The sequence below is a fragment of the Halichoerus grypus genome, chromosome 15, assembly GCF_964656455.1.
Source record: "Halichoerus grypus chromosome 15, mHalGry1.hap1.1, whole genome shotgun sequence".
In the NCBI taxonomy this organism is placed as follows: domain Eukaryota; kingdom Metazoa; phylum Chordata; class Mammalia; order Carnivora; family Phocidae; genus Halichoerus; species Halichoerus grypus.
The window spans coordinates 23,964,970-23,983,249 of NC_135726.1; the positions used below are offsets into that span (position 1 = coordinate 23,964,970).

General features: G+C 38.0%; 1 pseudogene across 1 annotated transcript in view; it reads right to left on the bottom strand.

The window, feature by feature from the left end:
• Nucleotides 1-1,022: 1,022 nt before the first annotated feature.
• LOC118530257 (small ribosomal subunit protein uS19 pseudogene) overlaps nucleotides 1,023-18,280 on the bottom strand; it is a 266,142-nt pseudogene continuing 248,884 nt past the window's right edge. The window contains exons 4-5 of the transcript XR_013444140.1: nucleotides 13,160-13,281; nucleotides 1,023-2,370 (exon numbers count right to left, since the gene is read on the bottom strand). The product of XR_013444140.1 is annotated as a small ribosomal subunit protein uS19 pseudogene (transcript). The remainder of the gene's footprint in view (nucleotides 2,371-13,159; nucleotides 13,282-18,280) is intronic.

The window sequence follows — 18,280 nt, forward strand, 5'->3', positions numbered from 1 at the left end:
AAGAGGAAAAAAATAATATGGTTCTCTGTTTGGAGGATATGATTTCTGTAAATAAAGTTTACACTGGTTATTTAGATAATGGTATTCCTAAAACAGCCCTGATGATAAGTCTAGTGTATTTTCACATTTCGAGTTGATGAAAAGCAACTTGACTTTTCAAGTAGAGCTAATTTTCTGAGATTCCTTTCTTTCTTCTTCCTACAGAGTGAGTCCTTTACTATTTGACAATATCCTTCCAAGATCCTTTATGTTAGTCTTCTTGTGTACCACTCTGAGACATGCAGGGATGTAGACCTACTATGTAACCCCCACAAGTATTATACCAGGTTCATTTCAAAGGCACATATGTTGAGATGCCTCATGATCATTCATAAAGACATTTTTATTTCAATATTCTGAGAAAGCAAATAAAACTTGGAACAATTCAATGACTAGCCCAGAGCCTCACAGTTAATTAGCAGGGAATTTAAAGTTATACTCAGGCTTGTCAGATTCAAAGGCCTATGTTCTTTATGGAATATCACACAGCATCTGGAAGTTGCAGAATGCCAACTGTAATGGGGTAAAATCACAGACACATGTCAGATTTAGCATTTATCACCAGGATGTTCAGTGCAAAGAATTGATCCCCCTCTGCATGCAAGACCCTGCCATTAATCATTTTGCTTTTTCTCACATACAGCACATGACTCCAAAAACAAGGCTCACATGGGAATGGAATTTACATTTTCAATGATGTGTCTGTTCCTGGATGTATTAAAACAGATTCACCTTTAATACCATTCTTACCAAACCTTTTTATTACTGGTAAGTAGTCAGAGTTTATCTAGAGAAAGCAGATAAGTATTAAAAATAGAATCTTAGGATTTGTCATCAATATTATGGCTCAAGAGGAATGAAATGTTGGGGACCCTGGGAAATAAAAGCTGCCACACAGATAAATTAAGAGTTCAGATGATTTTATAATAGAAATACTCAAGGAAAAAAAAAAGAGTCATCAGTTCAAATCATATATAAGCATATCTCCTTTTATTGCATTTTGCTTCATTGCATTTCACAGATATTGTGTTTTTTACAAATTAAAGGTTTGTGGCAACCCTGCATTGAACAAGTCTAACAGCATCATTTTTTCAATAGCATTTACTCACTTTATGACGGTCACATTTTGGTAATTCTCACAGTATTTCAAACTTTTTCATTATTATATTTGTTATAGTAATCTGTGGCCAGTGATCTCTGATATTACTATTATAATTGTTTGCAGGCACCAAAAACCATGCCTTATAAAATGGCGAATTTAATTGATAAATGTTGTATGTGTTCTGAATACAGATATGGTGGAAATAGTAAGAGAACCACAATTAGAAGTGGAGCCTGAAGATGGGACTGAATTGCTGTAATCTCATGATAAAACTTTAAAGGATGAGAAGTTGTTCCTCATGGATGAGCAAAAAAGTGTGTGTTTTTTTTGTTTGTTTGTTTGTTTTTTGAGATGGAATCTACTCCTGGTGAAGATGCTGTAAAGATTGTTGAATTGACAACAATGCATTTAGAATATTCCATAAACTTAGTTGATAAAGCAGTGGCAGGGTTTGAGAGGACTAACTCCAATTTTGAAACAAGTTCTACTGTGGATAAAATGCTATCAAACAGCATAGCATGCTACAGAGAAATCATTCATGAAAGGAAGAGTTGATCAATGGGATGAATTCCACTGTTGTCTTTTTAAAGAAATTGCTTCAGCCACCCCAAACTTCATCAACCACCACCCTGATCAGTCAGCAGCCATCAACATGGAGGCAAGACCTTCCATTAACAAAAAGATTAGGACATGGTGAAAGCTCTGATGATGGTTAGCACTTTTTATCAATAAAGTATTTTTATCTTTAGAGAAGGCTGTGCCTTTATTGGCTGAACAGGCTACTTGAGAGGAATGAAGTGGGAGGAGTGAGTGGCCCCATGCTGGGCCTGTCATGCTTCATAGGCTTATAGGTGATGGAGAACTCGCCCAGGTTAAGTGGCCAATCATCTCGCGCTTGATTTCCACCTGGTTGAAGGTCTTTGCATTGCAGACACCCACCATGCTGCCCCCAACCACCAGGCTGGATGATCATGTCTTGCAGGTATATTTTCACCACCTTGGGCTTCTCCATCAGGGAAGCCTCCTTCTTGGCTTTATGCAGGTGCTTCAGCAGTGAGTGCTGCTTCCTCTGCAAACTCGGGTTCAGCCTCTGCTGCTGCCAGGCACCAGACAGCTGTATCATCTGCTCATAGGACATGTCCAGCAGCTGCTCAAGATCCACACCATGGTAAGTGAACTTGCAGAAGGTGTGCTTCTTCTTCTGCTCCACTTCTGCCATCTTGTCAGCTCTTTGGAAAGGAGTATTTTTTTTAAGTAAGGTCATGTACATTGTTTTTCTAGATAGAATGCAACTGCACACTTAATGTTATTGCACAGTAGAGTGTGAACATAAATTTTATATGTACTGGGAAACCAAAAAATTCATCTCACTCACTTTATCACCATATTTGCTTAACTGTAGTGGTCCGGAACCAAACCTGTATTATCTCTGAGGTATGCCTATATTGCAATAAAGAGCATGAAGCAAATGGATGCCCAATACAGGTAGAGGATAATACCAGAGAAGTTTGATATAAAAGGGAAAAACTACACAATATACATCAGAGCAAAAAATTTTCTGCACTAGATCCTAAATCTGAAGATTTCAGCTCAATTGGTATCAAAAACGTAAGACCCTAGACATTGACCATATCACTGAAAGTGTGGGTAATACTCAAAATTATTTTAAATGGTAGACAGATATTGGAACCAAATGTCATTGAATTGCTGAGAAAGTTATTTCTTTTCCCGTTCCTTCTAATTAGATTAATAAAGAAGTCTGTGTTCCATGTTAACATGTCTTTAGCACTCTATTAACACTTGTTAATTTCTCCTGTGTAGTAATGTAAAGTGTCCTTTAAAGATACATTTATTTACACTAAAAGTCAGTTTAAAGGAAAATAAATAGACTTTGTGCAGATATGGTGAAAATCATAATAATGTAATATAATCATGGAACTTGAGAAACACTGCACATCTAGAGAAAAGGAAGGTGAAATGCTAAAGAACCCGAGTCCATTAGCAAAATTTAGGGATGACCCTCTCTTTGGTCATCTCTGAAATTTGTGGGATGAACTGCTACTGGGGTCAGACATGAGGGTCAGTTGAGGCAAAAAATAATTGGTTTGAATTTACACAATTCCTGGCCATCCAGTGAATAGCAAGCCCTGGATGCAAAGATAAATGAGATTCAATTCCTGACCAACCCTTTCCTCAGCATCACAGTATGCTTGCTCCCATTTGTTTTGTCTCTCACTAAAATTATCTATAGCAAGAGGTTTTCTTGGATAGTTCTAACCACTACAGACAAATTTCTTCCAACCACAGACTGCCTTTCTGTTGCATGAAGCCACTCACAGGACCTCTAATCACTCATTCCGTATTTATGCTGGGCAGTCATCTTCTCTATGGAATGTCTCCTCCATGTGAAATACACTCAGTTCCTTCTATCATCCCCCAATTTTCTCTTCACCATCTTGACTCCTCATCACTGAAAAAATTCCAATTTGTCCATATTTTTAAGCATTACAACCAGAACTGACTATTTTAGGTCTAGCAATAGCAATTAGCAATAGCAAATAGCAAATAGCATTTGAGCACTAAAATAGGAAAATTTATCTACTTTTGTTTCAGCCCATGATCACACTAGCTAGCTTTGTGTGTTCTACTGATGACTCTGAATGAACTTATTTTTTCTTAAAAGTGTGGAGACTGAACACAACTTAAGTAATCATTTCTTTTAAGCTCATGAGTTATATAATTAGAAAGTAAATGAGGGGCGCCTGGGTGGCTCAGCTGGTTAAGCATCTGCTTTCAGCTCAGGTCATGATCCCAGGCATCACACTCTGCTCAGTGGAGAGTCTGCTTCTCTCTCTCTCTCTGTCTGCTGCTCCCCCTGCTTGTGTTCTCTCTCTCTCTCTCAAATAAATAAATAAAATCTTAAAAAAAAAAAAAAAAGAAAGAAAGAAAGTAAGGGTGCCTGGGTGGCTCAGACGGTTAAGCATCTGCTTTCAGCTCAGGTCATGATCCCGGGGTCCTGGGATGGAGTCCTGCATCCAGCTCCCTGCTCCTTAGGGAGCCTGCTTCTCCCTTCCCCTCTCTCTCTCTCATGAATAAATAAATAAAATCTTAAAAAAAAAGAAAGTAGGGCGCCTGGGTGGCTCAGTTGGTTAAGCAACTGCCTTCGGCTCAGGTCATGATCCTGGAGTCCCGGGATCGAGTCCCGCATCGGACTCCCTGCTCGGCGGGGAGTCTGCTTCTCCCTCTGATCCTCCCCCCTCTCATACTCTCTCTCTCTGTCTCATTCTCTCTCTCAAATAAATAAATAAAATCTTAAAAAAAAAAAATGTACTTTAAAAAAAAAAAAAAGAAAGTAAATGAAAAGACTACCCCTTTCCATAAGCACACATCCTTTACCACTGTTCTCTAAATCTCTAAGGCAATATAAATAAGGATTCCAAGGAAAGGAACTGTGTGGATAGTAAAATGTTAGATTTCAATATGGGTTATATGGCTTTCTATTTTTCATGATTTTTTTTAAAAAGACCTCAGCCTGAGAGAAAGATTTCATAAAGTTTTTATAAGTTTCCAAATCATTAAAAAAAATATTTCCTAAGTTTCTTTACACCAGTTCTTTCCTTTCTCAACACACCATCATCACTCACTTGTATGTGATGATTCCATTGTGTTACTGGTGGGGCAGGGGAGAGGGAGTACAGCTTCGGCAGAGAAATCAACTGTTGATGCACATTTAGCATTTGTCATGATATATCTCTCCAATACTGCCAGGGGCAGAAGACTGCAGATTAGTTTTTAAGCTAAACCTCACAAAGTTCAGAACTCTCATTTTCAATCAGAGGAAAACAACTGTACCTTTTCCAACTTTTCGAACTGTACCTTTATTTATAAAGGACTATAAGTGGGCTCTGGTCGTGGAAAGCAATGTCTTTATCCTAGAGAGGCTGCTCCAACAGCAGAGTGAAAATAACAGAAGTCTCATACATAAGTTAGGGGACATTCAAAACCATTCTGCCTCAATGAACTCGGACTAAAATTAGGCCAGTCCTGTTCCAAACTAATTTGCATACAAATCATTAAGGGGATCTTGTAAAAACACAGATGCTGATTCCCTGCCTCTGGAGTGAGGCCAAAGGGTCAGCATTTTTAACAAACTTTTTTTTTCAGAGAAGTCATGCCAACTGGTCCAGAGACCACACTTGACTGTTAAGGGATTAACAGAAAACTGGCAGATTTAAAGTTTCCTACATTTGATTCCAGTTCTATTCTAATCACAGACTACCATAGATTTCATTTACTCAATAAATATGTATGGAGCATTTGCAATGTTCCAGGGACTGCTTTAGGTGATGGGCATTCAGCAGTGACTTTCCCCCCATGCTCTTTAGGTTTGGGTTCAAATAAGTAGGTCTCTACTTAAAGACCTCATTGCAGTAGGGCAAACATTTCTAATACAGCTTTGACATTAAGGTTAAGAGCAAGGACCTTGAGAATTATAAAGATGTGCTTTTGAAAGCTGGCTCTGTCACTTAATCACCTTGCCACCTTGGGTAAATTAACCTCTGAGCCTCAGTTTTCTCATCTATGATGAATTAAAAGATACCGTGTTTGTAAAGCATTAGTATCACACCTGACATGGGTAATATTCAAAAAAATGCCAATTATGATTACTCTTGTTCCAGTTCTGGCCATTCACGGAACCATAGAGCAAAGCGGAACCTACAGGTGCAGACATACTTAGTGGTAATCTATGAAGGGCTGGGGCATAGGGCACCAATAAATAATAGTTGGAGGATCCCGAGAACAGATCCTTAGAGGTATTTACTTCCCCATTCCAGACATGCTCATGTGCATCAAAATTTATTTTTCTCTAATGACAAACATGCCTATATCTGAACTGAAGCCACGTTTACAGACAAGTCTACATGCTGTACAAGCAGTGGAATGAGACATATAGGAAGGGGTCAAGAAGGATACCCAATTGTCCAATGAGATTTCATAGACACATATGGTTCCAGGGATACAGGGGACTTCCTATACTATGGGTGAAATGCTCTGGGAGTATAAACCTCAGAGGGCAGGAAATGACCCTAACAGCAGAGGGCAATACTAGAAAGAGGAAGGGAGAGAAGTGGCAGGGATCCCATCACTAGAACTGGAGGAGAAAGGGACATGGACATCAGGTCATAGCAATAATCCAATTGCTGATCTACCCAATCACCAGCTTGAAGATCCTAAAAGTTGGGACCCAGGATCTAAGGAAAAATGATCTAAAGGGAGGCAAGTGAGAGTCATTCAGGTGGGATGAGTGGTAAGTGAAATGTAACCCAGGCTGTGGTATTCAACAGTCATGCAAACTGGCCATTTGAATATGGAAGCACCTTGTTCTGTGCTATGCTGCATGCTCGCATGAGACACAGTCATTTTAAGGGTTATTAGAATACCATAGTAGGAGAGAGAAATGTGTGGTCAGACCAAAGCACAGTCAAAAGAAATTTCCATCTATTATTATAGAGGTCAGTTAGAAATCACAGTCTGGGGATAACGACTGTGATAACTTCATAGAACTCTGAAATATTTACTTCCTTACATTATAATTTTGTGAGTGTCCTTCTACTTTCTCTTATTAATCACATGTCTTTAAAAAAAAAAAAGGCACATGTGTATGTCTGTCTAGGTGACAGGAAGAGCCAATCGACAGTACTGTGGTTCGATGCTAGGCTTGGAGGGCAGGAAAAGATGAATCATGAGTGAATAATCAAAGGATAGATCCGTAAGTTTTAGGAAAAAAAAAACTAAATCAGGTTAAACACTTGAGGGCAGTCGGGAGAAACCCAGAAGCCATATTAAACCCCAGAAAGGGGCTTAACCATACAGAGCCTTTGTGGTTTTGGAAACTTTCGCAGAGCTGAAAACCTTTACTGGGGAGCTTGGCTGACTACAGATCAGCAAGAAGGCCAAGCGATATTGGCAGCAGCAAAGAGAGATCCACAAGCTCGATGAGGAAAAACGTGAATTCACAAGAAGAATGAACTTCTGCTCTTGTCCTCATTTGCCTTTCTGATCTTACAGTGGAGTACGGCATGTGAAGGAGTTTAAGAGACTGTGGCCACATGGTAAAATGTCAGAGCACTTGGCAACTGTCAGCTACTTGAAGGGTATGTCTCCCCCTGGCTCATTAATCTTACCACAACAATATCTTGTGTACACTGGCATTTTGGAAACTTCCCCATTAGTCCTTTCTGATAATCACCCAAAGTGAATTACTGTTCCCTAGTGTGACTTTATCCTGCCTTTTTCTTATAACCAGTCATGAATATACCAATGGTAAATGGGTGGAAAAATGCAAGAGGTGACTTTGCAACTTTTTTTTGACTCTTCTGAAAATGTCATATCCTCAGATGGAAACATTTGAGAGGTCATTTTGCTTCCTGTCTCCGTGTAATAACCATGTCCATCTTTCTTTATATCTTCCTTTTTCACGGTTTCATTTGGGCTTGGTCCAAATTAAAGTGGAGGGAGAGACACCGCTTTCATAGTAAATTGTGGTCCACGGAAGACATGTGAATTGAATGAATGAGGTTCAGTAAAGACATGCAAAATTGATTAATATAATGCACTTGAATGTACTGTAGAAGAATTGCCTCTTTTCTTCCTCAGTGTTTACAGCCCACATTTTTAAAGCAACACCAAAGAAAATGTCATCCTCATTATAAAAAAGAAACAGATAATCTGGAGAAGATGTCTGAAATGCAGTTACATTTAGTACACAAACAACTGTGTTTTATTTCTTTTATTGTCTACTCTCTAAATTTTTTCTTCTGAACTCTAGGCAGATTCTTTCTTTGTGAGAACATAAAAATTCTAACAGAAGTGACCTAGTGGTTCACCTAGGTTCCATGGTCACCAGCTATGGGAACAGAATGTCAAAATGAGAAACAACTTGCACCATCAGGAATTTAGTTTTGATTGATTAGACAAACCCAAACCTCCTATCTCCTCACCCTCCTCCTAGATGGACACAGGCTCAAGCCTTATTTGATTTTTCAAACATCTTATGCTCATAAACTTAATAGCCATAATTGCTAACAATTGAAAATATGGAAATAATTATGGTTTCTACAGTAGACAGTGGAAAATCTTAGTAGCACACATTTTGCATTATGCAAGTCAGGACTGATGTATCACTTTCACCTTTGTTTTTCATTTTATCCTCTCACCAGTGGAGATAAATGATGCAATCCCATCTTGCAGGTAAAAGAAATGGAGTTGCTTAAGGCCAAACAGCTGCCATGTAAAGAATCTAAAGTTCAAACAAATAACTTGACCAATGAGCTGAAAGTTGTCTCACGCATTATCTCAATCATTCTTCAAAAAAATGTCATAAAGTACGTACTTGAAAATATTCATTCTACAGATGAAAAGCAAAAAATTCAACAACAAAAAAGCAACTGGCTCATTCAACTAATAATATTTAAAGGAGACTCAAATTAAACTTGGTTTTGTTCCAGGGATGCCTGGGTGGCTCAGTCGTTAAGCCTCTGCCTTTGGCTCAGGTCATGATCCCAAGATCCTGGGATCGTGTCCCACATCGGGCTCCCTGCTCGGCGGGAAGCCTGCTTCTCCCTCTCCCACTACCCCTGCTTGTGTTCCCTCTCTCGCTGTGTCTCTCTGTGAAATAAATAAAATCTTTATAAATAAATAAATAAATAAATAAATAAATAAATAAATAAATAAATAAACTTGGTTTCATTCCAAACCTTAGGTTATCTTCTCTACATCATAGGGAGATAAGTATATTCCTTTTCCATGTATTGAGGAATGGGTGGAAAACCCCAAAGCAGTAGAATAGAGTGGCTAAGAATGCCAGTACTGGAATCAGATCTCCATAGTGAAAATGCCAGTTCCACCAGCTTGTCCTTGGGACAGTTTACTTAATTCGTCTATTTCAGCATTCTTGCCTATACAGTGAAACTAAATACAGATACCCTCACAGAGACATTATAAACAGCCAATGAAGTACTGCACGTAAGCACTTGGCACAGTGTCTGATGCATAGTAAAGAGTTAATAAAAGTTTTCAATGAGAGGCATGAAAACAATTATTCTTTCTATTCTCCCTCCAGCATGGTCTAGAATCTAGTACTATTGGATCTAAGTCAGCACCTTGATTCAATAACTCTCCTTTGAAGGGCAACATGACAACCATATTGCACCCCTCCTATGTCCCTGATAAAGTATTATCTCAATGCCTTGGAGAGAAGGTCATCACAACTAAATGACATTTGCCGAGAGAAGTTTGGATAGGAAGCAGAGATATGTTTACCAAAAAGGGAATGAAGCTTATATTTCAGGGCTTCTCATCTGCAGGTGCCCGTTCTCTACAGTGAGCCCAGCACTGTAGTCACATCGTCATGTTTTTATAAAATTTGCAAAGTAAGACATTTTAACCCTAGTCAAGACCATCATTTCTTTCCTTCTCAAAGTGCTCTTTGTCTCACTTATCCCCTGGGTTAGAATTGAGATGCCCTGTGGAAATATTTGGGATCTAAAATGGAGCTACCTGGAGACTCTGTTGGGACTATGTGGATTTAGCAGAATATATTTATGTGGTTCAGTTGCTTTGCGTGTGATAGTTCTTGTTAGTTATCTCAATGTAGGGATTACTAAAGGTTTACCTACCCTCCCACTGACCGTAGCACCACACTGATGGGGGTGGTATCATGATACAAATATGTGCTTTGGCCCCCAGGACCAGAATTATGTGATAAAGATATTTGAAAGATATTTGAAATTTAAAGCTTGTCAACAGAACATTTTTCTAACCCACGCATGGAACTTAAAAAAAAAAAAAAAAGGATTTTGTTCTCATTGAAGCCTAGTCAAACTACACTTTTTATTCCATCAAGAATATATTTGGCAATGCAAGAAAAATAAAAAACCATCAAACTTCCTTTAAAGAAGACTGAAGTTAACTTTCTATTCACCCTATAAGAGAAAATAATCGAAAACTTTCATAAGATTATGTTGCCAAATAATTTAGGAAACCGAAGTATTATGGAAGTGTTTCAAGGAATTAATTTTTAAAATATGCTATTCTTTTGCATTGTGTTATATTTGTAATCCTTTTTGGCTAATTTCTGTTGTGATTTCTTTACTCACTCTAAATAAATACTGTATTTCATAGAGATTTCAATTCATGATTTTGCATTTTTTATCTTAAAGAAGGCTCCATTCATATTGTAAAAACTTCAAGACCTACAAACATGAATGCACCTGTTCTAGAATATCTTCCAGTTTTTGAGGGTGAATTCCAACTCAGGCAATTTAGCAGGAACCAGAAATGCAGGAAAGGTAAACACAAGGGGAAAAGATGGCATCATGTTAGGTGTTCTGTTGGCTCTTTTTACTTTCCTTTTGGGCTCTTTGAACTATTTTACCTGAGGCTATATTGCAGAGCTCTGCAAGCTCAAAGAATGAATATCCTCTCTTGATTTGTCAGAGCCACCAGGGGGGCTCTTTGGGAGAAAGGAACTACATGAAGAACAAACAAGTAAATACACACACAGGCTTGAATACGCATCAAAAGAATTCAAAAAGGGGTTGACTAAGAAGCAATAAAGAGAATCTATTGGGAATAAAGAGACAGGAAATGTTTCTACTACTTAGAATAATGCTTCTTTCCGTTAATCCCCCACCATCTTCATTTGCTGCAACCACTGTATTGTTTTTAACATCTTCAATAAAAAAATTCATGCAATAAATGTGTGTTCGTGGCAACTATGTGCCAGGATCTGAACAATGTGTTGGAATATCATGTTAAGCAAAAATGGAGGCCCTGTATCCCAAAATTCAGAAGTTGAAATCCTCACCCCCAGTGTGATGGTATTAGGAGAAGGGACCTTTTTGATCACATCATGAGGGTGAAGCTCTCATGAAGAGGTTAGGGCCCTTAGAAAACAGACCCCAAACAGCCATCTCTGAACAAGGAAGCTGGTCCACATCAGACCCCAAATCTGCCTGTACCTTGCTCTTGGACTTCCTAGTCTCCAGAGCTATAAGAAATAAATGCTTATTATTTAAAAAAAAAAAAAAAAAAAAGTAGGCCCTATCCATGCAGAACATACAGCGAACTTGAGAGATAATTAGAACTATGCAAAAATCACAAAGACATAAATCACAGCACTGATATGTACTACAAAGGAGTGGTACAGGATAAGGGACATACAGGTGGGTATGACCTAGTCAGAAATGTCCAGACAGATCTCCTGAAGTATGTAATATTTTAGCTAATTTTTGAAGTAAAAGTTGAGGAAACAAATGTTAAGAATAAGTTATAGGATGAGAAGGAATGATGAATCACATTTCCATCAGAAGGAGAATATACGGGACAAAGCCACAGAGCATGAGAGAAGGAAAGAATAAGTCATATCTTACAACAATGATTAAATAGTATTTTAAGAAAAGTAATTTTATAGAAAATAAATTGTATCAGGTGGAGGAGTACCATCATCATCATCACTTTCATTACCATCATTGCTATTACGTCCACAACCACCAATTTGAGCCCTACGTGCCAGGCACTATGCTAATTTTTTAACATACATTTTCTCATTTAATCCTTACATAAACCTATGTTCATTCATTTGGTCATTCATTCATTCATCCATTCAATACATATTTCTTAAATGCCTAATTCATACCAACCATTCTGATGGTTATGCAATATTAGGTATTTGACAAACGGATGTAGATTCTACTTCAATAGAACCTTAATTTGTAATATTGGATTGATGCATGTTACTTGCTATTTTTTTAATACCTCATTTGACTCCATGTGCTAAAATTAAATTACTCAATTCTTATCTCATGGCTCATCCCTGGAGGGTGTCTCAAGCTCACCAGATAGGACAAACACACATCAGACTCAGGAAAATGGGAAGGAGGAAGAGAGAATCATGCAGGAATAGAACTGGCTGAGAGAGTGCTCCTAGACACAGGGATACGTGAGGGTGAGTGCAGACTCTCAGAGGTGCTGATCGGCCCTGCCACACGAAAGGAATCCTGCAGGTACCTGGTTCTCCATCCACCAGCTAGTGAACTGATATACTGTGCCCTGGCCAGGTATAGGATATGGAGAAGCGGGGTCTGGTTTATGCCTTTCCTGCAGGCTTGCCACTGCAACCAACAACAGATGATCACCTGCTAGAGATCTTTAAACTGCCATGCCAGGACATACATGGTAACTGGACTGGGGATAGGCAAAAGACTTTTCCCTGATGAGATGCAATTTCTGGTCAATGACCTGCCAGACACACCATTGTGCTGCAGCCTAGAGTGAGAATGGTCACGATCATGTCCTAACCTAAGATGTCATAGGGCAGTATGCCCAACCCTGACATGCTGTGTCCATGCCCATGTCCCTGCCAGGGCAGAGAATGAAAGCAATCATGGGCAGGAGATAAAAGGAGGCTGGGTGGGCGCAGGTAACACAGGGCAAGGAGGCAGGTGGCCAAGAACTCATCCCAGGGCGTTGCTGTGAGGCAATACTATGTGTGAGCCAAAGTTCCAAGCCTGGTTACATGCTCCATTGTCCCACTGAATTTCACTTATAAAATAGAAATTCAAAAGTAAAATTACTAGGAATTTCAAGTTGGCAAAGGCAGAACACTGATTTCCAAGTATAGGACCCTTCTAAATGTGAGGTCTGGTCACATGCCCATGAAGCCAGCCCAGGGTGAGAGGCAGAGACTAAATATGTACAGTGGTTAGGAAGTTTTCTCTGAGAAGGTGAGACCTGAGTGATGAGAAAGATCTAGACATGGAGTAGGAGGAGATAATTATTACCATTATAACAGACTGAACATTTGTGCTCCCACCCCCCAAATTCGTAAGTTGAACCTAATCCCCAAAATGATGTTGTTTGGAGGTGGGGGCTTTGGGAAGTTACTAAGTCAAGAGGGCAGAGCACTCATAAATGGGACAAGTCCTCTTGTAAAAGATACCTCAGGGGGTTCCTTACCTCTTCCACTATGCACACCGAACACAGTGAAAAAAAGATGGCCTTCTACAAACCAGGAAGCAGGCTCTCACCAGATGCCAAATCTGCTGGCACCTTAATCTTGGACTCCCCAACCTTCAGAACTGTGGAAAAAAAAAGATCTGTTGTTTATCAGCCATTCAGTCTATGGCAGTTTTACTGAGCAGCTTGAATGGACTAAGACACCCCTTCCCCTTTTATAAGATTGAGTAGGTGAATTAACCTGTGTGTGTGACAAAATCCACATTAGCCAGACTCCAAAGTCTTTGTTTTTAACCACTGCTATATATCTACTTTTCCTTGGGAAATCTGTGTTTTCCCTATTAGACAATGTATAGAAAGAAACTAAGGATGGTTTTTTGATAAAGAGCTATGCATTAAACCTGGAGGAAATTTTTCAAAAAGCTTCAGTTTTCATTCCTAGCTCAATGAAAACAAGCAAAAGAACAAAACAAAAACCAAAAATCTGAACACCAATAAAACTGTATGACTTACACATCAATTATGAAAGGATCTCTATAATCAAGTCAATTAACATATCCATAGTTTTCTGTGTTTGTGTGATTGTGTGTTTGTGTGTGTGTGTGTGTGTGTGTGTGTGATATTTAACTTAAGATCTATCCTCTTGGCAGATTCCATGTATAAAACACAGTTTTCGTAACTATTGTTACATGCTGTATGTGCTGTACGTGAGATCTCTAGAACTAAATCTTGCCCAACTAAAACTTTGTACCCTTTGGCCAACATTACCCCATTTCCCCTCTCCTAAGCCCTAGGCAACATCAATCTGTTCTCTGTTTCTATGAGTTTGTTTTTTTTAAAGATTCTACATTCAAGAGGAATCATACAGTATTTGTCTTTCTCTGATTTATTTCACTTCGTATTAATGCCCTCTAGATCCATCCATGTTATCACAAATACAGTATTGCCCTCCTTTTTAGGACTGAATAACATTCCTTTGTATATAATACCACATTTTCTATATCCACTCATCTGTTAAAGGACATTTAGGTTATTTCCACATCTTGGCTGTTATGAATAATGTTCTGATGAATGTGGGAGTGCAAATACCTCTCTATCATCTTGATTTCAGTTCCTTTTGGATATGCACCCAGAAGTGGGATTACTAGATCATATAGTAGTTCTATTTTTCATTTTTTGAGGAATCTCCATACGGTTTTCTGCAGTACGAGAGATCCCCTTCTCTAGCTCCTCCCCACCACTAGTATTTTTCGTCTTTTTGATAATAGTCATCCTAACAGATGTGAAGTGCTATCTCACTGTGGTTTTGATTTTCATTTCCCTGATGATTAGAAATGTTCAGCACTTTTTCATGTATCCACTAGCCATTTGAACTTCTCATTTTGAAAGTGTCTGTTTAAGTACTTTGCCCATTTTTAATCAGATTATTTGTATTTGTGGTGTTGAGTTGTATGAATTCCTTATATAGTTTGGATATGAATCCCTTATTGGATACGTGGTTTACAAATACTTGTTCCCAATCCAGAGGTTGCCTTTTCATTGTGTTGTTTTCTTTCTCTGCAGCAGCTTTTTACTTTAATGTAATCCTACTTGTCTCTTTTTGCTTTTGTTGCTTGTGCTTTTAGTGTCATATCTAAGAAATTATTGCCAAAACCAATGTTAAGAAGATTTTCCCTGTGTTTCCCACCCCCCATGAGGAGTTTTATGGTTTCAAGTCTTATGCTTAATCCTTTAATCCATTTTAAGTTGTATTTGATGTTGAGACAGGTCCAATTTCATTTTTTTGCATATGGATATCTAATTTTCCTAACACCATCTGTTGAAAAGACTATCTGTTCTGCATTGTGTGTTTTACTTGTTGAGGATCAGTTGACTATAAATGCCTAGGTTTATTCTGGATTTTCTATTCTGTTCCATTGGTCTATTTATCTGTTTTTATGCCAGTACCATGCCGTTTCGATTACTGTAGCCTGTAGCTTTATAATATAATTTGAAGTCAGAAAGTGTGGTGCATCTAGCTTTGTTCTTCTTGATCAAGGTTGCTTTGGCTATTCAGGGTCCTTTGTGTCTCCCTATGAATTTTCAGGTTGTTTTTCCTATTTATGTGAAAAACTCAATAAAACTGTTTCTAAAAAACAGATAACTTTTTGTAAGAAACAACAACTACAATAAACCCATATGCAAATGTTGCTTAAATATTATTCTTGACTTGTAGTCACCACAGCTTAAACAAAGACATTTCAAGTTTCTGATTTTTGTTTTAGTCTTAATTCCTTCTATTTCTCTTCTTACCCTAACACTCTAAAATTGAGCAATTGATAATATTTATAGTTGTCTAAACCTAGCATGTCATTTCATGTAGGTTTTGAATTTTTGTACATGATATTTCTCATCCATTCAATGTCCTTCTTCCACTTTGTACACCTAAAACACAATACTGATATATTCAAAGTCCAGCTCAGAAGTCAACTTCTCCAGAAACAGACTGCCTATCCCCAAGAAATATTATGTTCTCTTAATTGTATAATACCAATTTATTTATTCTTGAGCTCCCTGCCTCTATTGTCTCTATTTGTTAATACCAGTCTTTTCCATTTTATTAAAAATTCCTTATGTGCACAAATCACATAAACTTCATATTTATAGGGTTAACATTGTGCTTAATTCATAGTAGATGTTCATGTCATGAGAAATGACTTATACTCTGCCAATAGAATATTGTTTATCGGCCACACTCCTCTGCCTAAAGGGCCACTAGCTCAATGTAAAAAAAAATTTTCCTAACAAACTCTATACAAATGCATCAGACAGGCCATATCTTGAACAGCTGAACAGGGGAACAAATAAAGAAATGTCTCTGACTGTAGGCCATTTTGATGTTGGAATTTTCTTGCCAGCAATGTTCCCAATTAATGCTCAAAGAAAGCCATTTGTTTTGGACAATCATTCAATGATATGTTTTGTTTTCTAAAAGAATAGCATTTGACTCTATAGAGACAGAAGCAGACAGACAGAAGACAATAAAATAGTTTTTTTCTGTCTATTTTCGAATATAAAATATACATCAAGGGTAAGTTTCTGAGGTCTGTTTGTTTTCCTGTATAGTTATTATGCCCATTAGGCACCCATGAAAACAAACAGAATGAACAACCAAAATATTGCAGAGAAAAGAAAAGCCCAAGAATCTAGCAAAAGTACATTATTTAAAAGAATATACTTTATTTTACTTACTACATATATACTGTTATTAACATAATATTTTTATGAATATAAAGACAAACAAATACAAACATAAAAATGTGTGTGTGCTTCCATTGTGACAGGCACCAGGCTAATTAGTTCATATACAAAAGCTCATTTATTTCTCACAACAATCTTGTAAGGTCAACATTCTTATTTCACAGATGTTAAGATTCAAGCTCAGAAAGAGATTAAAAGATTTAAATTTTTATTTTGATTTCAAAGCCGATGTTGTTGGTCTACTAAATACTAACAACCAAAGCAATAATATCAAAAACAATCTTAAAACACAAGAGCAATCAGCACTATAACTTGAAAAGCTTATACCCCTTATTGAGCTCTCATCATATGTTCATTTTTAGTGCTACGTATACACAAGATAATTAAATTCTCACCACTACCCTACTAACTTGTTATCCCCACTTGACAGAGGCCTAGAAAACACAGGCCCAAGGGCTACACTGCCTTCACACCACGGAACTGGGGTTATAAGAACTCAGTTCCTAGAAAACACAGGCCCAAGGGCTACACTGCCTTCACACCACAGAACTGGGGTTATAAGAACTCAGTTCCTAAGAGCTATGTTTCAGAATCATTCATATGTGTGATAGTCTATACATAATATCTGTAAGCTTACATATACCCAGGTGAATATCAATTAACAGTCAAATTTAAACATTTTATAGACAACGTGCTGAAGAGCTGTTATCACTATGTCAAAATAGCAGGACTGGACATCAGTCTTACCACTATTCGTGATACACAAACAGGCAGATATGAAATTGATGAAGTGCGGACTAGTGAATCACACCTTGCCATTCATTCCTTTAACTAGATGGCTCATGGCTTTAGTCCAACATTCCTGTTTGGTTTCTATTTTTTTGTTCTTTTCATTCTTTTTTTTTTTTTTTTTTTAAGCTTTTATTTATTTTTTGACAGAGGGAGACACACTGAGAGAGGGAACACAAGCAGGGGGAGTGGGAGAGGGAGAAGCAGGCTTCCCGCGGAGCAAGGAGCCCGATGTGGGGCTTGATCCCAGGACCCTGGGATCATGACCTGAGCTGAAGGCAGACGCTTAACGACTGAGCCACCCAGGCGCCCCTGTTCTTTTCATTCTTATGTTAGTTTTCTTCTGGTTTGTCTGTCTTTTTCCTTCCTGTCAGCCATCTTTCCTCATCATTGAAAATATGATAGAGTCTACTAGTGTTCTTTCTAATAAGCTCTACACTTGGAAATCAGAAAATCAAACCTGTCCTTTTAACCTATGGAAGGGATACTTACTGCATAGTTACTATGCATCAATATACAGGAGACTTAATGTTGAGCTAAAAGCAACTGAAGTAGTCCCCACCCTTAGAAAATTTAAGAGTCTAATCTGGGAGGCAATTAATGAGAAAGTTACACAAAGGAATGATAGCTATGATAAGTAAAAAGGGTAAAGATGCTATGAATGTATATGGTAGAGGAAATTGACCTAGCTATGGAATTGTGTCTGAAGAAATAGTTGTTCTTAAAGTGAGGATTATCCATTTGGTCATATATACTGATCAAAATTTTGAAGGCCTATTTCCCAACACCTGGTCCAGAAAAGTGAGAAGCAAAGAAGAGATTACCTCTTTTGTACCATCCTTCCACGGCCTACTGCTCAGCATGACAGTGGCCCAGCTTCTTTTCATGCTTCCATAACTATTCTCAGCCTTCAAACAATTATGTGTTGACAAAATTTTATTCCGTAATTTAACTTCTCTATTTGGCTGGTGAGAATTATGTTGCTTTTTGTGATATATAATATATATCTCCTTACGTGTGACTGCTAGATAGATGGAGAACATAAACTCAGGCTTGCTTTTCTCCTCTCCACTTTCCTCTCCACTTTCTCTT